General features: G+C 40.4%; 1 long non-coding RNA gene across 1 annotated transcript in view; it reads left to right on the top strand.

Moving 5' to 3' along the window:
* The first annotated feature begins 447 nt into the window (after window positions 1–447).
* LOC109366580 overlaps window positions 448–23,304 on the top strand; it is a 39,090-nt gene continuing 16,233 nt past the window's right edge. The window contains exons 1-3 of the long non-coding RNA XR_002112951.1: window positions 448–572; window positions 12,055–12,144; window positions 21,409–21,519. This is a non-coding gene — a long non-coding RNA (uncharacterized LOC109366580). The remainder of the gene's footprint in view (window positions 573–12,054; window positions 12,145–21,408; window positions 21,520–23,304) is intronic.

Raw genomic sequence — 23,304 nt, forward strand, 5'->3', positions numbered from 1 at the left:
AACCCCTTTGCAGATAGGTTGTTGATGTTGAACTGATAATTGGTCCAGAGCCCTCCCTCAGGCCTGTGGGACATGGGCATGAAGCTGGAGGCTCCAGCCCTGGGGCATTCTATTGCCCAGTGGTTTTCAGCTTCTTTGATGTACTTGGAGCCCCAAAAACTAGAGGCCTGAGATTTGGGCATCCCATAGAAACCCAGTACTGCCCTACTCGGAAGGGAATTTGTCATTTCAGAATCCATAGGACAAGGAGAGGGTAAATGTGTAGCAAATGCTGAACCTTTAGGCTCAACCCATGCCTCTGAAAATAGGCCTGAGTGCTTCACTAGGGAGGTGCATTGAAGGAACACAACCCCTACAGCCTAGAAACATCAAGCAGGTGGGCAGGGTCTCCAGGATGCACCTGGACCTCCCAGCAGATCTCATTAGCTGGAACTGCCTCCTCCCAGGGCCAAGTAAGACCTGAACAGTTACACCTGCCAGTGCTACATTCCTTCGGGAGCAAGATGTGATGGTGATGCGTCAATGCCTTGTGTGAGACAGCACTGGAGAGCTGGCATCTCTTCGTCCAGCAGGTAAGGCTACTTGCTCCTTCAGTTTTCTTCCACCCATGTGATGGCCCTGGCCAAAACTTGGCAAATGGGGTGTTTTGGTAAGGTTGTAATGAAGGCAGTGCCATGGCAAAACTGGCTGCTTTCAGCTACAGTGGCTTTGTTTGAATGGACTCAGTGCTTTCTTTATCCTAGAGGTCAACATGGCATTGTCACAGCAGCTGGCAAAGCCCATGACTACTTCCTAAATGAAGGGGTGAGAATGAGGTGGTTCTGGTTCCTGTGGCACTTGCTCCTCCAGATGGTTCCTTCACACAGCCTCTGCAAAGTCTCTCAGTGGTTTTTGAGCAATAGAGGAGCGAAGTACTGCAAAACAGGCTCCTCTGAAGTTTCTAGTAACGTGGCATGTTGATGTGCATAGCAACATCTAGAGTTTCAGGGACCCTTTCTAACCTAGTTTAGGAAGAGCTATCTCATGATCCTGATCTGCATTCCCTATACTCAGTGTGCAATGCTCGCTCTTGCACAGCACTCATTTGGTACTTGGAGGTATTTTTTTACCTCCAGAGGCAGAGGCAGACAATGGCGTAAATTCCTTTCTTGCAACTAGCACGACTAAGAAAGGAAATTAAGAAAACAGATGGTGGAAGCTGGCCAGCCATATTCCTGATGCTGAAATTCAACTGATATTCAAAATGCTGCTGCAAATTGTTGTTTTATAATGCGTTCTCAAGGTGTGTAAAGCTGCTTTGCCAATCTGATGTAACCTGAGCGTGATGGGCTGTAACTGAAGGAGGAGAAAAGTATGTATGGCTTCTGCCAGTCTGGCTCCAGCGTGTTGGAGCACATTAATGCATCTCTGACCTGTCAGGGTGCATTTCTCTGGCTGAAGAGTCACACATGGGATTGGGAGCATGGAGGTAGGTGATACACACACAGCATCCTTAGGGCAGGTCTAGATGTGACAGTGACTTGTGCTGTGTTACGCTGAAACTTCATATTTATATTTTCTCCTATCCTCAAATTATTCGAAACTTGTTCTGCCAAAACAACTATGCATTAAACATGAAACACAGTTGAAAGCACTTTCTTTTTAATTTTTAGGAGGCTTGTCAGTGCCAAAACGTACACTACTTAAGAACAGGTAGTGAAGCATGCTATTTTGGCAAGATCCACATGTCACACTTGTTTGTGCAACAGTCACTGCTGCTGACTTACAGCTTCAGAGGCAGCTGTGTAAATACAGGGATGCAGCGGCTGGAGGAGCCAAGAGATGCTGTGGGAGAGATAACAGATAACACCAGACGCATTTAGGATGCCAAAGGGTCAGGCAGAGCTGAGCTGTGCCATGGAGTCTTGCCCTGCTGCTAACATGTCTCCAGCATGCTTTTGGTAACATACCTTTCCTGTTATTGTCTGAGAGGGGGAAGTCTACTTGTTTTATAAGGACGTGTAGTTAACTTTCCATTATGAAAGGGGTTCAATTCCTGAAAATGTGTAGGAAATGCTCTGACGCAGGTGGACAACTCTGCGTTAGTAACCCTTGTGCTCCTTTGCAACAGGGCCAGGAAACCTTGAAAGGCTCAGTCTGTGCCATTTGCAGGCTTCTTATAAACAGGGCTCATTCCTCTACATTGTGGAGCAGTCTTAGGTACTGCAAACAAAGGCATTAGTAAGTGCTGGGCTTGCTGCCCCAGTCCTCATGGGACTGGATTTCCCCCAGATAAGACCAGCACGTGTCCGTTCATACAAGGCTGATGCCTGCAGCCTTGTGAGGGTTCTGCTGTTGCAAGTCAGTTAAGCATTGGCAGACTTTCTAATTTCTTTTTGCTACTGATAAACCAGCAAAGAGAATGTGGTTGCAAAGAAATGCACTGTACTCGAAAAGCTTTATCACTGGTGTTGTTTTAAAATGGGAATACGTTATATAAGCTTACTGGTTCATGCATAAGGTGAGAATCAAGCAACTTTATTAAGGAACGATCTTAAGCAATACTGTGACATAGCTGACAGGTAAATGATATATCTGAGCAGGAACACCTAAATCTCAGTTCCTAATGCACTGACTCAACCTTTTCAATTTTCCTAATTCTTTCTTAGTCACATGCCTTATATATTCTTTGTGCATGTATTGATTCAGCTTATAATTGAATACAACTTCCCCATGCTGACCAGGTCAGGTAATGGCATTCCATTTTTTAAATTAGCCTACAGTAACTCCTACAATATAACTGCATCTTAGGATTCTCTTGTTCATGATGTGTCTGCTACACTTCATCACAAAATGCTCCTGCATCCTTCTTTACCTTAATCCACTGGTCAAATAGACAGGCAGGGCTTCATTTAACTCAGTATCACAATCCAAACGCCGAGCTAGCATGTTTTAAATAGGCTGCTAGCTACAGAAATATTTGGTTTCACTTGTGATGACTGCCATTTTCTTTCCTTATCTTTGTTTTGGGATAAAATTGACTGAAATATGTGGAGAAATTCCCAATTTGAGTGGTTTTATCTTAATGGGCAGAAGGAAAAATCTTCCTTATGATAAGGAAAATTAAAGATGATTCTCACAATACTTGGAATTACAATCATTTTTCAAGGAAGTCTCAGGGAAAAAAAGCTGTTGGTGCCTCATGTAGTAAAGGGATATTTGCAGTCAATGTTTGTTCATTGCTTATTCAAAGCGTATTGAAGTGGTGCTGCTTCTCTTAGCAGCACACTATCATTCCAGCATTCCTGTGTTCTACAGTAATTGTGATGAATTTTTCTCCATGGTTGGGGCAATTTTTAAATTCAAATTAGCCATCATAAGTCATAAAACGTTGTGAGATAATTTCAGATGTTAATCCAGCGGATGGAGTTAAGCAGTTGCGTATGTTCTGACTTCATCCCTCCAGGACAGGGCTACATTTGGACTATAGAGATACTTCCTTCAAGTACTGTTGATGCTCTTTAGCCTTTTTCAGGAAGTCCTATAATTTGCCACTGCAGAGGTGAGCTCCTGCTTCAGCTGGTTCTTTCTATAGATTTCCTCCAACTCAGAGCCAGATGCTGGTTTCTAAGTACAGCATAAGAAAATGTTCTACGTTTTCTATTTGTCTTCCAAGGAGGAAGGATATATTTTCTGACATCCCTCTTGAACCGTACAAGTTGAATTGAGACAGAATATTTATTAATATAAAACTAAATAACAGCTTGGCTGAGTAAGTCAATCTGCAAAGTGCCTCTAAGACCATTTACTATGATCTGACCCTATATTTTTGGTGACTGATTTTGGTGAAAGGCATGAGTCGTAGGGGCATGCTCCTACCTAGAGTTATTCTGGATAAATTATAGAATTGCTGGATAACTCCATGATGATATTTAGGACAGGAGTGCTTTTGACTAATTTGGACCCAAACAGACAAATATATCTGTTAGTATTAGGTCTTGGAGGACAAAACAGAAGCTATTTTGATCTGATCTAGTACTTGATCTAGTGGTTGGCAGCAAAGCATGTGCAAGGGGATTGGAACTTGTTGATCCTTGGCATCACTTCCAAGCCAAGCCATTCTATGATTCTATTTACCCAGTCAGAACAACATTGTTATGCATTTGTAGAGATGTGCTTAGTGCTATCACTAACAAGAGTGGTAGCTTGTGAGATGGAAATCTGTGGGAATACAAGAAAGACTATTCAGAGCAGCAGCTGTGGAGCAAGATAAACAGCAGAAATAGTTTATTCTTCTGCAGTCTTTTATAGGAAAACATCAAGGATTTTAAAAATGTTTCACTCTTGTTTAAAAACATCTCACCCCAATTTTATTGATGAAGAAACTGAGGCCCATTGAAGTTCTGATGTCAGAAATCTGGCAAACAGCAGGTCCAAAAATAACAACTGGGTCTGGGTAGCACTAACCTAATGACTGGGTGATGTTGTTCTGGACATAAAAGCCTGGAGTTAAAAGCTGAAATTCTTCCCCTACTGTCTTTACCCATGTCTGTGCACTGGAGTTGCTGAGCTGGAAGAAATGTGAATGTTACTGTACAGCGTGAATGAATTAAGTTGTCTCGTGTGCAGTAGGCACTTTGCCCTGCTGGGTGGGATGTTGCTAAGCTTTCAGAAATTTCCAGCACCATTTCACCCATGTAAGACCCTCTCAAGGAGGATGTGTGCAAATGCTGCCTTTTTTTTTTTTTTTTTTAGAAAAAAGACAAAGATTTCTGTGTTCAGTACAGTCTTTGCAAGAGATGATGGCCGTTCATGTTAATAGAAGAAGTCCTTGGTGCATTAGGGGCAGTTTCAGGGATCCAATAGTTTATGACTAGCGTGTCTTTGTCAGCTGAGCAGAAACCTTCATAACCATTAGCTAGCAAAAATTGCTACAGCATGCTAAAAGGGCATAGAACCATTAAAGTTGGAAAAGAACTGAAAGCTCATCTAGTCCAACTGTCAACCTGTCCCCATCAAGCCCAATTAACCATGTTCCTCAGTGCCATATCTACACATTTCTTGAACGCTTCCAGGGATGATGACTCCATCATCTCCCTGGGCAACCCGTCCCAGTGCCTCACCACTCTTCTGAGAAGAAACTGTTCCTAGTATCTAACCTGAATCTCTAGTGATGCAACATGAGGCCATTCCCTCTAATCCTTCCATCATTTACATGGGAGAAGAGGCTGACCCCACCTTGCTACAACTTTCTTTCAGGTAGTTGTAGAGAGCAATGGGGCCTCCCCCAAGCCTCCTCTTCTCCATACTAAACAATCCCTGTTCCCTCAACTGCTTCCCATAAGATTTCTTTTCCAGACCCTTCTCAACTTTGTTATTCTTTGGACGTGCTTCAGGGCATCAACATCCTTCTTGTAGTGAGGGGCCCAAAACCAAACACAATACTCAAGGTGTGGCCTCACCTGTGCAAATAAAAATGAGATCAGACTGCTGTTTTCTCACAGCAGTGCTCCTCGCTTAGCTACCTAGAACTAAAACAAGACAAAAACGTGAAACCAAATTCCTCTTTGGTCTTGACATTACAAAATAACTCTGCTCAAAGGCTCCAGAGAAGGACACTGAACCCTGCTCTGCTCCAAGACGCCTCCCAGGCTGCGGATGCACTTCTCATCTGCAGCTACGCTTCACACTGGCATGAAACAGAGATGATTGGGTTGCTTTCTGATGCCTGTCTGGGCCAGTAATGCTGCTGGTGATTTGTGGCTTCTCCAGCAGTATTCAGAGGTGATGTGTGAAGGGAAGGATACTAACTGTTTGACATGGGACAGCTTTATTGACAGAGAGCTACCAGGCTAAAAATCAGTTGAAATGTGTCAAATAATGTGCACTTGTTTGGGGAAAAAATGAGAGGAAAAGCTGTGATGCTGATTGGCAGTGAAAAGCCTATAAAGCAGCACACATCAACGGAGTAATTGACTGTTTCCTTCACGTAAACGATTTTTCCTCACCTCTCTCCTTTTGCATTTGAGCAAGCCACAATTCATATTGATGAAACATGACAAATTTGAATAACTTATGGAAAACCACATGAGAGCTTGAATGAGTCAGTCTTTAAAATAATAACAATGGTAGTAGTAGTAATAATAATTTAGTGGCTTACCCATCAAATCACTGACTATCCAACGCTCTACTGAAAGAGCAATTTCCTTTGCAGGAATCGAACCCTGCAAGCAGCAGGAGGGCCTGTGCTGACACTGCAGTGACCAGCAGCAGACCCCACTCAGCCATGTCTAGCTGCTTTCTGTAGTCCCAGATCTGCTAGCAGAGTTGCTCAGCATCATTACCTTGGGTGCTGTTTAGTTGTTCCCAGAGATCTGGTATTTGAGTTTTGGAATAGTGAAAACCATTTTTGCGTGGCTCCTGCTGGCTTGGTTGCTTTGGATGAATTTTCCAGCATGGTAGCATTGGCTTTTCTCCTCTTAGAAGGAAGGCTGTGCTTTCCTAAAAACCTAGCAGGAGGCCATGCAATCCCTAGCTAAAGCAGGCACATGCAGGGCCAAATCTTGTAGGCTGTCCATGTGCTGCCCTTCAGCCAAGAACAGGATGCTGCAGGATGAAAGAACAGCCTTGGATGGCACAGGGAGGACACAGTAGAACAGAAAGCTACCATCAAAAGCACGCACCCTGTGATAAACAGTGATAGTGCTCAGCCACAATACTGTATTTGGAGCCAAGCTTTTACGAAGTTTGGATGCTTAGATTTAGAGTGTCTTCATAAAGGTCACAACAGAGGACATTTGTGGATTCTCGGTTGCCATTCTGGACCTGTAATTCTAAATATTCACTTCACAATTTTCCCTCTATACATTGTGAACTAAGGGGCAGAGTGTTTTGTGTTTGACTTTTTTGTTGCTGTTGCTGTTGTTATCCTTTTGTTGTTCAGCTTTGATTTATGCTGCAGAGAAACTATATTCTTATGATCTCAATATTACGGAAACATAGACTCATTAAGATTGGAAGGACCACGAAGCTCATTTAGTCCAACTATAGTCAACTGTCACGGCCATACCACTAAACCACATCCCTCGTTGCCATTTCTACACATTTCTTGAACACCTCCAGGGACGGTGACTCCACCACCTCCCTGGGCAGCCTGTTCCAATACCTCATCACCCTCCTGAGAAATTTTTCCTAACATCCAGCCTGAATCTCCCCTGGTGCAACTCGAAGCCTTTCCCTCTCATCCCGTACCAGTTACCTGGGAGAAAAGGCCAACCCCCACCTCACTAGAACCTTCTCTGAGGTAGTTGGTAAGGAGTGATAATATCTCCCTTGAGCATCCTCTTTTCCAAACTAAACAATCTCAGATTTGCTGCAAGTTTCTGCCATCCCAAATTTTAGGGAGGCTGTTGTGCACCAGCAATATGACTTTACTGCAGGACTGAATGAGAAGATCTGGGTCCCTGTGTGGGAATGAAACCTTACTTAAGTGAAAGCATCACTGGAGGGAAAGAAGCCTCTCTTGATGAAAACATTTTTGCAGGGGATCAGGCTCATAGCTGGCACAAAAGCTGCAGCAAAGCAATGGTGGCAAAGATACTACTGAGTGGTGTCTGTTATGACACTGGAGTGCACAAACATGAACATGCTTCTCCTCTGTGTCCAAGGGGCTGAGCAGGATGTAATTGAACCATTTGCCCACTGTGAAGGCAGAGTTCAGCAGCAGGTCTCGAGGGATTGAGTTAAATTGATGCTGTGGAAGATAATTAAATCATGTGACAGTTTATCACAGGAGATGCCTGAATAATCAGTGATTTTAAAGGCCTTTAAGTCATGTTTTGTAGCCCGGTGGTATTTATGAGCTGCAAGGCCTCCTGAGGTTTTACTTGGCTGCCAGGTGCTTAGGAAGAGCAGTCTGGTCCTGTCCAGCCGAGCGGTGCCCCCTTGTTAGCAGTGATGAAGGGCTGCCTGGCCAAAAGGCAGCAGGCATTCTTGCTTTCAAATCCCCGTCTGGATTTTCAGAGCGAGTTAAACCATTGAATGTTTAAGTGAAAGCTGTGGTATGCCATCATCCCTCACAAATTTGCCCTTCCTTTGTCAGCTATTCCCTGTGCTTATTCGTCCGTTTAAGCTGATCAGTGAACGTTATCTGCCTTGTATTACCTATTTATTCCCATAGGAAGACAATCTCTGCTAGTGGCCAAATAGAGCAGCAAAGTCTTATTTCTCTAGGGATAGAAAACTTCTCTGTGGGGCTCCTGGTTGCAAGGATAAGGCTGCTGTGAGAGTCAGGGCGCAATTTTATTTCTTCTTTCCTCTGTGTCATCCTCTCAGGCTTATTTAATTCCTGCCCTAGTCATGCACAGAGGCAGATTTCTACCTGAGGCTTCAGACCTACATTAGCATATGCCAAACTCACTGAACGACCTGGACCCCAGGAGCCCAGAGCATCACAGCCTGGTGCTGTCTGCATTTGTCTCGAATGCTTAGAGGGATCTTTTCCTAATTCATTTCTATACACACACAGGTGTGCATAAATGTGCATGGAGAGAAAGACAAGCACAGATTAATATGTAATTAACATTTGCCTTTTGAGTGTATTTTGTTTGAGTAGCTTAGAGGCTCATATCCTGCTTATAGCCATGTCTTGCTCACTGCACTCACGTATTACAAGAAAGATTACTTACAGAAATATTTTTTCCTCTGTATTCAATTATAATCTAATTCTTGAATGAAGAAACAGTACATTTAAAACTCTGCTAGATTTTTGTTTTTTGTTTTTTTGTTTTTTTTTCCTGGGAGAAAGAGAAAAGAGTACAAGTTGAATGTTTTTGTTCTCTTTGGATTAGTCAGTTGAAATCAATGAACCTTCGTCTCTTCAGCTTTATTAAGAACCAAAACATGAAATGTTGTTACTTGAAATCCATAAAATAAATATTTTGAACTCAGGACACAACTGTATCAACACAAAAAAGTGTCACTTTGCACACTGTACTGTCACCAATGTACTTCTAAGAGCAAGTCAGTAATCATTTCCTGGTTTTATATAATGCTGCTGAACAGTGAACTCAAATATGCTGGATTTAGCAATTCACTAACAAGACAATGTCAAGAACTTTATATTTCAAGCTCTCGATTGCGGGAATTATTGCAGTCAGAAATGCTTTGCATGCACTCTTAGTCCTGTGGACTCTATCTGTGTACGTGTAAAGATTAGATTTGCAAAATAGCATGTTAAAAAAAAGCAAGCTTTCTAAGGTTTAAGCATCAAACACATAAGTTGGGAACCACAAGAACTGTCAGCCCTGTGAAGATAAGATTTGCTGTCCACACCGTTTTGGCCGATGTCTATAAATTCTAGTGCTCTTTAAAGCTATAAATCTAGCTTTAAAGATAAAATCAGTTACCCTTTCTTTTCTCCCCAAAGCAAATTCTGGGAATTAATTGGGGTTGTAGACTAAAAGAGACTAGCAAAAGAAAAAAAAAACTTTCCAAAAAAAAAAACCTGCTTGGGAGCTATGTAAATTAGTAGAAAAATAAATCCTTTAATGAAGTACAGAATTAGTGAAGTCAGTTTTCACACAATTTCCTGCCTTTCATTCCTTTGATACTTTTACCTACTTCTTCCCATGTCACTTCTCTGTTTGCCTAAGCAAATGGCTGCACATTGCACCTGGGGCCATTCTGGATCTTCACTTCTACCCAGGTGTTAAGGAGGTGGTTATCTTTGACATCAGTGACCTTCTGTGAAATGGGGCTGAAACTGTCCGGCAGGCTCACGCATTTGCAGGGCTGAAAGGCAGACAGATGAGTAGGTGAATGAAAGGAGAATTTAATTGTGACCTCGTATCTCTTATTTTTAATTATCCATAAAAGATAAAGATGATACAAAATAGCATGTTCTTATTTATACAACAGATTCCTATGACGTGAGATAATTAAGAGAAATTTTTCATAGCTGAAAACTCATATTTTTAATTTTCTGCACACCTTCTTTAAGTTCACTGACGCATGAAAATGCTGAGCGTTCAGAGAGGCGATCAGAATTCAATGGGGCTATCTAATGCTAAGCAGTCATAAAACATCAGCCTTAAAAATCTCAGATTGGGCCAAAACAACTGGTGAATCACCAAGGTAGTGTAGGGATGACTGCCAGCAGTAACTCCTGGGAAAATCTGCAGTGGTCTTTTTACTAGGGTTTGCCTGGAGATGTTAATAGCACTTAGGGCTTTGTGTTAAGCCTGAAGAAAACAGTCTGTTAAAAGGTTCCTCACTTGTTAGGCTCTATCTGACCATGTATCTCTTTGAAGGAAATTATTTCCTTCAGACATGGTATGAATGGAAGAGAGAGGAAGCAGGAAGATGCCAAAATACTTATTTCTCAGTTTTCTTAATTTCTTTGTTTTCTTAAATGAAGAACATTGTTCTCATATAAAACATTTCTGAATGTAAAGAATGCATATATTTTTCAAAACCTCATTATTTCAGCTGTTATGATTGAAGACCTCCAGCCCATGAGCTATATATAAATGCAGAGCAGATTTTGAAAGGCAGCTTGATGCCTTTTATAAATCCTAGAGGTGGGGAGAAAGGGGAGAGAAGAGGGAAATCTGGTCTATCCAGACCACTGTGGTCCTCCACCATTCATTCCATATAAGAAGTATTTCCCTCATTAAACAGTTTTCTTCTGGTTTGTCTCTTTTTTCACTCTAGCTCTAATGCTGGACAGAGCACTGATTTTTTTTATTTTTATTTTTTTTTCATGTTTCCAGTATTTACTCAATCTGAAATGTCCATAAACATAAGCTAAGCCAGCGACTCCTAAGTTGACAAGATGTAAAAGGAATAAAGATTCATAGTTCTGTCCTCCAGGACTGAAAAACAGATTTTAGAAACAAATAGAAAATTCTTAGTTTTAAAAAATGAGCCCTTATGTCATGCTGGCAAGCTCATTACCAAAGAAAAGGATATTTATTGTTTGCTGTCTAAATGCATCAGTAACAGACAGCAACATCCAATATCAAGAAGAAAATAATACCATCTGAAAGTTCAACTTCAAAACATTCAGAGACTGCTAAAAGAGTATGATGCTTCCTAACCCTTTTATTTACTGTAGGTCTAATCTTGAATATCTGCATATCAATTAAGTCCCTGCTTATTCCGCGACAACTTCAAAATGCACCAGTTCCATTTTCTGTGTGCTTCCATGGCATAGATGATAACCATGAATATATGGATGTCTGATCACTTTGATAAGATATGGCATAGTTTAGTAATCTACTCACACAGAGAAACTGGGCCCATCAGTTTTCCAGCGCCAATGAGATAGCACAGTTAATGAATTCCTTTTAAGATAATTCAAAAAGAAAGTGAAAAGGTGATTTACAGTTTTCCTCTTTGCAAGCAACAAGAACATCTTTATTGTCCTTTGTACTCATTTTCACCATATGTGAAAGATCTGGACAAGGAAAAGGGAAAAGGGATATGACTCAAACTCATATTAGCTCATAGAAAAAAAGCAGAGGCAAAGTTCACAAAGTCCAAAGATTAAGAAAATGGTGAGGTGGCATCATAGGCTCACTCTGTCCTCTGAAAAGCAGAAGCGATGAGGACTGAGGAAGACAGAGTGGAAGGCTGAGATTATCAACTTTATTACTGATGTTGATGGTGTTAGAGTTATTGATTAAGAATTTTCAGCATAAATTTCTTTCACATGGGAAGCATCTAGCAGCAGCATGCTGGGCCAAATAAAATGAGTCATCCATTAAACTGCAAAAATCCTGTCTACCCCTCCTTTATTCTTTTGACACTCCTTTCTTCCTTTACCAATTTATTTTGCTCTTGAAGAGTGATTCCCATACTGAAGTGTAGAATTCTACTCTTCCCTCTGGAAAGAGCTAGTATCAATCCAGCAGGCATTAGGATCCAGGATGATCCCACTGGAGGTGTACATGTATCTCCTGTGCATAACAGCGCATTCAAGCTGATGGTTGCTGGCTGTGGATTCTACGCCTCCTCATGCTTTCATATGATGGTAGAATGAGTGGAATCCATCTGTTCCTTGTTGCCTCATAGCTCAGATCTGAAGGCGATGGAGGAAGGAAGGAAGTGGGTGCAGAGAGTGTGACATGAAATCCATGCTTGAAGATTCATTGTGGCTACAAAGTAGGTAATTTACTTTCATGTTCATATGCCAGTTCATATTTTTTCAAATGTTTTGTGTGATAAACACATAAATAATGGTATTACAAATAATGGTCCCTGGGTCTATTAGTCAGCCATTGCATTACTATTTGTTTGAGCTGGCAGAGTGTCTAATGGCAAAATTCAAAGTATAATTCTTTCAGAGGTTGGCAGCCAATATTTGCCTTGCAGTTTTTCATGTTGACATTCTACTAAATAAGACAGAAGATGTCCCTGAACTTTGAAGTCTAGTGAAAGACAAATGTCAGTCAATGGACAGTACAAAGAGATATTCATGTCATCTATTTCAGACTTAGTGGTAAGATAACCAGGCTGCAATTAGAAAGATAAAACCGTTTTCTTAAAGATGGTCCTCTAAACATATTAAGCAAGTTACCTAATCTGCAAATAACAAATTTCTTTCTAGTTGACTGCATGATTTTCTTATTTCCTGAGAACACTCCTTATATATAGTAGTAAAGCAGAAAGCCATCATAATCCCAAGCACAGTGATTTGAGTTATGGATAAAGTACAGACCACAGTATCGTAAGATTAGGTCCTAGTTTGAAGGCTGGATCAGAGATTTTATCAATTTGTATTTATTTATTTATTTATTAAGAAATGTGGCAAAAATTTGTTGAACAAATGAGAAAAAAGTGCTGAAAAAATGGACGGAGAATACACAAAAATTCTTAGCAGTATTTGTTGAAGGTATGAGGTAAGACCAACTATATGAATGAAGTTAATAATTGAGGATAACTTACAGGGTAAAAGATTTGGGGTTGTTCTTTCAGTTTCCCAGATCTCAGAGATCCACAATGACAATCAGGAGCTTTAGTATCTTTATATAATTCAACAGGATATTCTTGGTTTTAGTTCCTCCTCTGTGACTTTGTTTCTAATATTTTAATGGAGCTTTTTCAGCATGCATTTTCCCCTTCAAAGATTGTGTGGCTCAGGATAGATCCTGAGTGACTTTGACAAGAACAAGGAATATTGATTATCCACAACTCATCACTCCTGGATGCACTGCGCACTGAGTCCACACATTTTCCCTAGCAGCCTCAAGGCCACCTCGCCATCCATGACAGTCTAATGGATGTCAGCCAGTATTTCATGCACTGTTTTCGTTAGAGATAGTGACAGTCTGGTGATACTCAGTTTCATAAGCTGCTATGTTTGAAATTGCTTCATTTCCTACAGACAAGCCAAATTCTTCTCAGCTTCACCAACGCTTGTTCTCAGTAGCAGCAGTCATGATGAGAATATGATTTTTTGTCATTGTATCCTAAATTTATCTGAGAGCCTCTGGTATAGAATTTGCCATGAGGAATATCTTGTAAATCAGTATCATTAAGAACCAGGTCTTGAGGATAAATCTTCCCTCTAAGGTGCCAATCAGTGGTCCCCCAGCAAGGAATTGGGAGTTGGAGGGAAGTCTCAGTGATCAACTGTCTCCAATCTGTCACAGGATGTATGAAGAGCAGCAAATCAAGTAGTTGCAGATTCCTTCAATATCCAGACACATGGCCCCTGAGGACATGAAAATTCAGAGTGTGATTTCACTGGCCCAGAGTTCATGCAAAGTCTCAGTGAGATCCACACTTTATATTTCATTCAGAATGTTTTGTATTTTACCTAGAATATTAACTTCAAGAATGAGAAGAAAGATGAAAAGTTCACAGTAAAAATGGTAATGAAAACAGTTTTGAGTAAAGCAACTTTATAAGAATTGTTAACTTGTAATGTTTCTGGTTGCTATGACATTTTAAACAGCTCTTTCTACCCACATTTTTAAAGTGAAAAAAAATAATTTCAAGTGCATTTGTATCTGTGATTTTCTCTCTCTCTCTCTCTCTACATGTACATATCAATGTTTGTGCACATTTGTATGTATGCATACATGCATACAGACACATACACAGTTATGATTCACTGCAGTATCTGCAAACCCTGTATGTGCTCAGTATGTTGGATGTATGAACAATATAATGAAGCATTTATGTGTAACTATTGCAAAATTGTTTCTTCATTTGTGGTGGATAACTTTTGACTGTTGCACAGAGACAGGAAATTTTAAGGATAATTTTCCAGGTCAACACTGGGGACTGGCTTATATGTTTATCTGCTAAGTAAAACATTCTTCCTTTCTTAAATCCATACTGAATCAATGATAGCAGTGATGCATAAGAGTAATTAAAAATCCTTATTTGGCCATGCTGATTATTTCTGTTTATTCTAAATAAAGGTTTCAGACTGTGCCAACTGGTTGTTTAAACGTAAGTATTGCTCAAAAGTGACAGACCTTTCCACTGAACACCATTTGTACAAGTCAGCTCAGAACAAGTACTATGCAGGTGCACTTTACAGTGGACACAAAACAGCAGGTAGGATGATGATTCGCATCAAGTTATGCAAAGGCAAAAACACTGCTTTGGCTATAAAAATGGGTACTCTGAGTTTCCTTGGGAAAATGGCCTTCCCTTCCTCCATCCTGTCACATCCAGCTCCAAGAGAATTGCTGACAAAAGCTGGATTGTGGCAATTGGCACAATGCTGATAAGAAGGAACTCTGATATTAGCCATGAAGTGCACTTGATCATGTGCAACCTGTATCATCTCCATTACAGCTGTACAATGTGCATTACAAGCCTCTCTGGAGGAGTAGTAGGACAGGAGAAAACAAATGGCTTCTAGAGTATCAGGGCTGTTTTTTTGGTGACCAGAACTCAACTGGCAGAGATTAGTTCTTTGCATGCTTATTTAAATGCAAATAAGAGCAAACTATGTCTAAATTAGATATTTCTTGTTTTGTTTTGTTTTGTTTTATTCCCCACTATTTTTTTAGGAAGAATATACAAATAAAAACAGAGAAACAAAAATGGTATATGGCAACTGTCATGCCTGAGCTTGAATTTTTGTTCCATTTTGTACTTTGAAGGGTTTTAACCAGCTCTGCACATTTTTTTTACTAGTAAATGGCTCCTACAGCCCCGCTGCTCTGCAGCAATCCATCGGTTTCATGGCGTGCTGTGCAAATTCATGCATTTGTTCTTGTCATAAATCTACCGTGCAGTTTGCCTTCTTTCTTTGATGTTCTCCAGGAGACCTGTAAGTTCATTTCTATGTAATGATCTACAACCATAAAACAGCTTTGAGAGTTTGCTGAATCTCCGCTACAGTTTAACTGCATAATTGTTGATCAATGTTTTTCCAGCGTCTATGGCCCTAACTATCTCTTTTTCCCCTTGGGGATGTATTTAATCATCAATACACCTGTAGGCCCCTGTTTCTTAAGAGAGCTATCACATATTTCTTCAGTAATAAAGGGCTCAGGTTGACTGATGATATTCATAGGATATCACCTCTGGTATAGATACTTCAGGAAAGATGAATATAAAGTGCTAGACCAAGGAAAGAGAAATGAGATACAGAAATACTAATTGGTGAATATCTGCCAGAGAAACAGCGTGGCAGAAAGCAAGATATACCTATAAAGAATCATAGGTGAAATACATTCCAGCAGTGTGATGCCAAAAATGGGAAATACTATTAACAGAAAACATAATATATCTCACATGGGAGATAATTCCGTTGTTCTGCACCTCCTATAGAGGCTACTGTGGGGGGCATTTGTCAACTTCATCAGCACACTCTGAGGAGGCTGTAGGAAGAAGTTCAGTAAATAAAACGTATGAAGGGAGTTTGAAATTAAATTAGTTCAATTGAGAGCAAATGGGATTTCAGCTGAAATTTTTTTCTTATTATTATTCCTTTTCTTACAGAGTGGAGCGTATTGGTTTGTTTGCAAAGTGAAATAACATTCCTAAGAACCATGAGGTTCTCCAACAGTCTTCAAGTAGGAATAGTGATGATAAAATGATAAAGCTCACTACTTTTATGATGGACTTCAACATCACATTATTCTTCTCCCTCAGTGCTCCACGACCTTTGCAAAGAGCAAAAGAGAAAAGCATTATTTATTCATTACAAAAAGTGAAAGGCTTACCAGAGCAAGACCACAATAGCACTCTTCAGTCTTTTACTCTGAACTGTAACAGTACAAATCGGAGAACTGATTTTACAAAATCTATTTATCTTTCTATTTAAATATGGATGTCTATAAATGCTCTGCTAAACTGTACCTGCAAATTCCACTCAAATCTGTGGTCAATGTTTGCTACAAAGGCAATAAGATAGGATATTATGACCTTTTCTAAATTGTGTGGTGTATATTCTGTTGAAATTCATATTCTACAGTTCTGTTTTAAGCAAAATACGTTGCCCTCAATGCCTGAAACAATTCTCTTAAAGCAACCATAGATTTCCATCCCTATAAAGGCCTTGGGAGTTGCCCACATTTAATCTGGGACAGGAATAGTGGAATTTTACAATCAAACATAATGTTCAGTACCTGCAGAAATAGAGTTATGTAGTATTTACAGTATCAGCCTTCCTCTCTGCTTTGCCTCAGGCTGTCATAATGTGTGGTTGTCCCAAAGTGCTCCAGACAGAAGAAACTCTTTCTAAGGATCAGCTTCTTTGCTCCTTTATAATAATAACCCATTGTCTATACCATGTGCGTGGAATAGAATATCATCAACATTGTATAAAGGAACCAAGCTCCAACTGGAAATCTGGGAAGTTCTCATAAGTTAAAACAAGGCCATTTCCTTCTACTAGACACTTCATCTACTTGCTAAGAGATGTAGCTGAAAGCACTGCCTCATGCTGGTCCATGTAATAGCTGCAACTCAAAAGATGGTTGCATCCCTCCCCACTGCTTCACACTCTGCATTCCCCCTCCCCGCTTTGTTTTGTTGCTGACATTCAGACATTCTTGTGCACACAAGATTGGAGGTTGCCCTTCCTGAAAATTCAGCAAAAAGCAATGGCTCCTGCCACTTTCTTGCTCTCCTCCATGCATGAGTGTGAGCACCAGTCCAGAGCTGGAAGCAACCACATCTCCTTAGATACAGGAAACGGGAAAGTTACAGCACTCCAGTCCATGTCTGCACCTAAGCTGACCCTAAAGATGCCATGAAAATTCATCCCAATCTGTTTGTTGGTATGTTGCAAGTTATTTGGATGAGAGTGGCAGACTTGCTTAAGGAAGCCTGAGCTCCTCCTGTCTTGTGTGAGGAACGTGAGGCTCATGTCTGCTCTACAGCAAACAGGAGCTGGCAGCACTTCTGCAGAGCCACCCCAAGGCTGTAAAGCTGTGACCATGTGCTGATGTCCCAGAACGCAGTTCTGCCGGCCACCGCTGCTGTAACGAAGAAGGAAACGTAGCTTATCAAACACATGATATGTATAGAAATGTGTGTGTATAAAACCTAAATCTATAAAATGCTTAGATTATTTGCCTTCTTGCTTCACTTGTTCTTGTTAATCGGTAAATTCCTGTGATTTCTAGTTTCAGGCAGAGGGTATTTCTAGAGCCAAAACATTCTCTCTGACTCAGTTTATTTCTGTCCTTGTTCTCATGTTTTGGTAACAGAAAAAGGAAGAAAGAAAATTATATCTTGACAGGCTTTGTGAAGTTATAAATGAGGAATCTGGTCTGAAGTGTGTGACAAGTGGTCTTGTTAAACAGCTTTCTCGATCTCTTACTTTTTTTAAACACTGTTCTTTCCCTACTAAGCAAGAAAACAGAAGCAATTTTCCATGAGTCCTCATGTTACAAAAAGGCTGAGCACCTTTTTAAGTTCCAGTGAACATTAAGCTTTGTGCTAGGTGAATTCGGTAGGTGAATTCCTAGTTCTGTTGTAACATGTTCTTAATTTGTACAGCAAGCCCCTGCACTGCCAGGACTCATAAGGAATTTTCTGAAGAGAAGACCTCTTGACATACTATTCTTTGTGGATAGGTGTGCACTTATTCAGGTATGAATGTTTACTTTTCGGCATCTGTTGTGAATAGAGGTGAGCAGCCTGCTGTAAACTCAACTCTGGCCTCCAGGCAACTTTTCAGATTCCTATGATGCCCATTGCTTTCCTAGTTTTCTATTATAGAAGCATTGGATGTGATTTCCACTTGAGTGCAAAGCAAATCAAGTCTGTTTTCCTTCTTTCTCCAAACCAAACCTTCTTCAAGTGACCAAAAACAGATGCTCATTTCCAAAGAAATATCTTCAAGCACACGGCAAGTTGCATGTGTGGGCCTTGAGAATTACCGCACATTTTTTGATTAGGCAATGGAAATTTCTTTTTGATGGAAGTGCCTATATCTCTAAATAAAATATAGGTAGTTCCAAAGTTGATTTTGAAAATTGCACTAAGATAAATAAAAGGAGAATAATAGTCCCTTGCAGTAAAACAAATGTATTCCTTTAGGACTAAAACTTCTGTTCTCACTTGCACAAGAAGGAGAAATGCAGTGTTGCAACTACCAGAGTGAGCCAAGCAGTATCTGCACAGTGCATCAGCCTGGCCAGTACACTGCATATTTTAAGAGTGATATGCCAACCTGTTCTGTGATCGAATTCTGTTCCTTAGATTCCACCTATACTGAATTTTGAGGTTTATATATGCCTATAAAAAAATCCAAATGCAATGCTAAATGTTACCTCTTTTGGGATACTTACAATAATGTGAACGTCACATCTTTTCAGGAAGTAACAAAATGTCCTACTTCATGTTTGTTCTTAGACTTTGAAGCTATCAGTCATGGTAGGCACGAGGAGTCTTTCTTTCCTACAACTCGCTGCTCTACTTATCTTTCTTGCATCTCCACTCTCCTACAGACTGTGTAAAGGTTAAAATCCCTCTGGAGTGGAGACTTCCAAATGCACAGTTATGTAAGTAGACCATGATTACCTGCAATGCCTTCTGTAAATGAATGTCTGGCTTCTTTGGGGCACAGAATGTTGTTTGGAGGGGTCTCTGGAAGTCCTCTTGAAGCAGAACTTATTGCAACAGGCAGCCATGGCTTTGCCTGGGCAAGTACTTACAACTTCTAAGGGCAAATTTTCCATCTAGTCTCTGTATTTTCCTTGATGTTCAATGCAAATCTATGTGATAATGATCTCACTCTACTGCCTATTAACACCGAGGAGAGCTTGACTCCATCATCTTTGTAACTGTTCTTCAGATAGTTGTCAGCTGTTTTCCCTCTCTTTCCTTTTTAAATTTCTCCATTAACATCAGGAAAAGCAATGCATAGAACAGGCTGCCCAGGGAGGTGATGGAGTCCCTGTCCCTGGAGGTGTTCAAGATCCATGCAGATGTGGCACTAAGGGACACGGTCAGTGGGCATGGTGGGGATAGCTTGGTAGTTGAATTGGATGAGTTTCATGGTCTTTCCAACATTTATGATTCTGTGATCTTCTTATTTTATGATTTTTATTACTTGTGCTGTGTTAGCTATCTGTGCTACAGAGCACTTAACACAAGTGCAATCTCTTTAAACTGGTAAAACTGATACTACCATGGAGCTTGGAATTTCTTTACAAAGTCAACTGTTTGTGTTCAGGTGGTTTTATACTGATTGCTTACATGCCTTCCTCAGCATGCTGACTACCAAAGAAACAAATACAAACATAATGTTTGTGAATTGCATTTTTGGAAAAGCATTCTTCCAGCTGCCTTGCAACCACCTTTCTAAGAGAAGGACAAAAATTTTATAGATGCTTTAAGTGCGGAGATTGTATGTTTTACTTCTGATAGACCTCATCTCTATTCAGATAAAAGAGCTTTTACAAAAAACTATTATCAGGATGAATAAGGAGGTCTAAATGCCTGTCAGTTCAAGCCCTGAATCTATAGAATCTAAACTGCATTGACTGCAGGATGAGTGCCTCAGGCAGGACCTCTCTGGAGCTGAGTTTCACTGTAAAAGTTTTGAGCAGATTTCGTTGTCACCACAAAGCTCTAATCCTCCTGCTTTTTATTTTATGAGAAATCAGTTGTGATTTCCTTTAAAAAAAATCTGACAGATTGTTTTTTATAGCTAGGGAAGCAGGCTGTCTTCTTTGCCTTGAGGTTGTGAAGAATAATTTTACACTATCTAGATTACAAAAGAAAAATGAAAATTGCTTCTTCTAGCTGTTCCTTTTGTAAACCCATCTGAAGGAATATTTTTCTTTCTTTCTCAAAAACACACACACTCCTATATACATATTTATATCTATAGTTAAAAGTTAAAATCATCTTATCCTGACAGTTTCCTTTGTTCAGATTTCATACCTTTCATTTTAACAACAAACCTTGTATGGCATTTTGTTATCACAGGGTTTTTTCCCAGCAAGCTGTGTCTCTATCAGGTTCAGGAAACACTGCTTGTTATGACTGTTCTTAGCTCTTCGCTTTGTTAGGGAGCTCACCTTCACTCTGTGCAACAAAAAATGGCTTTGAAAACAAATAAAAACCATCCAACTTAACACAAATTTAAATCTGTGTCAAAAATGACATTTATTCCCTCTGGCATGTGAGAAAATAAAAGGCTCTGATTCAGTTCCGTATATCTAATGGAGTTAAATTAAATATAAGTACCAAGTCCTCCAAATTCATATTTGGAGTTTCTGCATTTATGTTAGAGTATATGTGTTTATTATGAAACCTGTACTCAGTTCATTAAAATATGGTTAATTTCCTCAACAAGGGATTTCTTCTGATATGTCACAGGCTGAATGCACAGCCCTTCAAATCACATTTCTGTTAATTTGAAGTAACAATTGTAGGATTAAACTTCCAGGCAACTGTATATTGGAATGTTTATGAATAGAGAAGATAATTAAGTGATTTACAGGCAAAAATCAGGAAAATGAAAGAATACCACTAAGATACGTTTGAAGAGTTATTACATTTCCTCTCTTTTTTTTTTTTTAAGATTAGGCTCATGCTGCTTTTCATGAACACAGAGTTCAATTTTACTGGCCAAATTCCAACTGCAATTTGCCTAAGTAATTACTTCTTGCATTCTTAATTGGAAAAAGCATTCCTGAGTTTCCAGTCCTGTCTAATTTGCTTTTATGGCATCTTTAATTCAGAATAAAACAGGGCCATCCATCACCAAGAGGTGATTGATCTCTGAAGGTAGACTACGACAAGCTGACATACACTAAGAGTATCACGTGCAGCTTGCAGTGTAGTATCACAGTCATTGTATCTCAATGGCCAGCACATCTAGCAAAGCTGCACTCCCCTCCTATACCCCCATCTGATTGTGCATCCTATGCAAGTTCCTCCTTTCTGTGCCTCAGATGTGCATGTTAATAAGAGATGCATTAAACCCTTCCTTTCTAGATCAGGAGCAGCAGTGAACTGCCGGAGCTTGCCAAGTTATCCAGAGCCTTCCCAACTCTTTGTTCAGTGCTGCAGAATTCAGATCTTCTGAGGATGAGAGACAGCAACATGGTGAGCTCTGCCTATGTGTCGTGTGTTTCTTCCTCTCCTCCTTTCAGTCTGTCTGGGAGGCAATCATGGAAATAATAGAGTTGGCTGACCAGCTTCCTGATTCAAAAGTCACATTAGCTCATGATTTGTAAAATTCAACCATCCTACCTGAACGCTGATTCCGCCAGTCACTCCTGTCACTCTTTCCACTACTTACCATGTTCAGTACTCTTTTGTATGTGTGAAACACGTGTCGGCAGACATCATGGTTGAGTTCACACTGTGATTGTCCAATGGAGAAATACCGTTTTAGAAACTGAGGTTATTCCTTTAGAAATCAGCTAGTCAGGAAAAACCTGTGACAGGAGAGCTGAGTGGAGGGATCTGCAGCTGCTGCTGCTCCTGAGTTCTGTGGCAATGCGGATCTTTACAGGTCATTTCTGAATGGTCAGGGCACACAGGTGAGAAAGTATGTAGCCTTCAGTGAGAGCTTAGCCTCTAATTTGTGTATGACTTTAGGAAAGGCAGGGGATCAATCTATGCCTCAGTTCTTTTTCAGTAAAACCACGGTAAGAATAAAATTACTCCTTTACAAAGATACTGGGATTTGGCTTATAATGCTTTTCTGACTATTTCCGTGGCAGCTGATCAGAACTGAGGTCCCATTCCAGACTGGCTTCTCACACAGAACATAAGTGCAGGACTATGTGCAGCTCTGAGGGTGCAGCACAGATGGATCCTTCAAGACCCCTGGAAAGAGAGGTGCAGCCACACAGTGTGGCAGTAGTCTCTCATGTGAATCACCTTTTACCCTCTTCACGCATTGCTGCTTTATGAATCATGTTTTCACTGCAAAATAGCATTGTGTTATCCCTAATTTCAGTCCCTATCGCCATCATCACCTCTGGTTGGTACCCCCAGCCCAGCATGAGGTGTTGTTACAGCAGAGGGACAGCACTGACCTATTCTGCTCCTTCTTCATCTCCTCAGCTCATCCAATTTGCAGTAAAATAATGTGACGCAAGACAGTAGTTATTTATAACATCTGTGTGAAGGCAGTTTGACTAGGCTTGGATAAATATAAACCTGGAGAAGTATACCACATAGATCTGTGCATGACTGCTTTACAGAAATCTGAGTCTTCCCAAACTAGATGCTTTCTTGGGAATAATCAGGGCTGATTGTGAACAAGAACAGAAAAAAGCTTTCATTTTGACCTATTGCTTGAGGTTATTCTTTGTCACATATGATAAATTCACAGTACTGTCCGTAATGTGATACACTGCATAACAGATTCTGCATTTATTTAACACCAAGAAGTTCATAGTTAATACTGCACTGTATTACTTCTGTACTGATCCCGATAAATTAGTAGGGCACCTGTATATTTGTGGACTTTTCTACTGGACATATCTTGTTGTTATTTTTTTGTCTCCTGAGTCTCATCCAAGTGGATTTTCAGTAAACACAACCTGTACATAGATTTTTCATCAGCTACATGCAGGATTTTGTAGGCAAGGTGCTGAGATGAGGAGGAGACCCAGCAGTACTGGCAGCTGGGAGGCTCGGAGGAGGATGGCTGAAAAAGCAGCTGGCTGGAGTAGACCTCACTGCTATGATGGGCACTGGATCCATCCTCCCAGACCTCCTCTGTCCTCCTGGGGATGCCTACGTCCTTATCGCTTCGTTATGCAGATATGGGTATGGAGGCACAGATGCAAACAGCGTTGTTCCCCTATCTTCTGTAGCTTCTAGAAGGGTGTCCTCCTCTCTTCCCAGCTCCACACTTTTAGTTTTTGGCAATGT

The sequence above is a fragment of the Meleagris gallopavo genome, chromosome 3 (assembly GCF_000146605.3).
Source record: "Meleagris gallopavo isolate NT-WF06-2002-E0010 breed Aviagen turkey brand Nicholas breeding stock chromosome 3, Turkey_5.1, whole genome shotgun sequence".
NCBI lineage: Eukaryota > Metazoa > Chordata > Aves > Galliformes > Phasianidae > Meleagris > Meleagris gallopavo.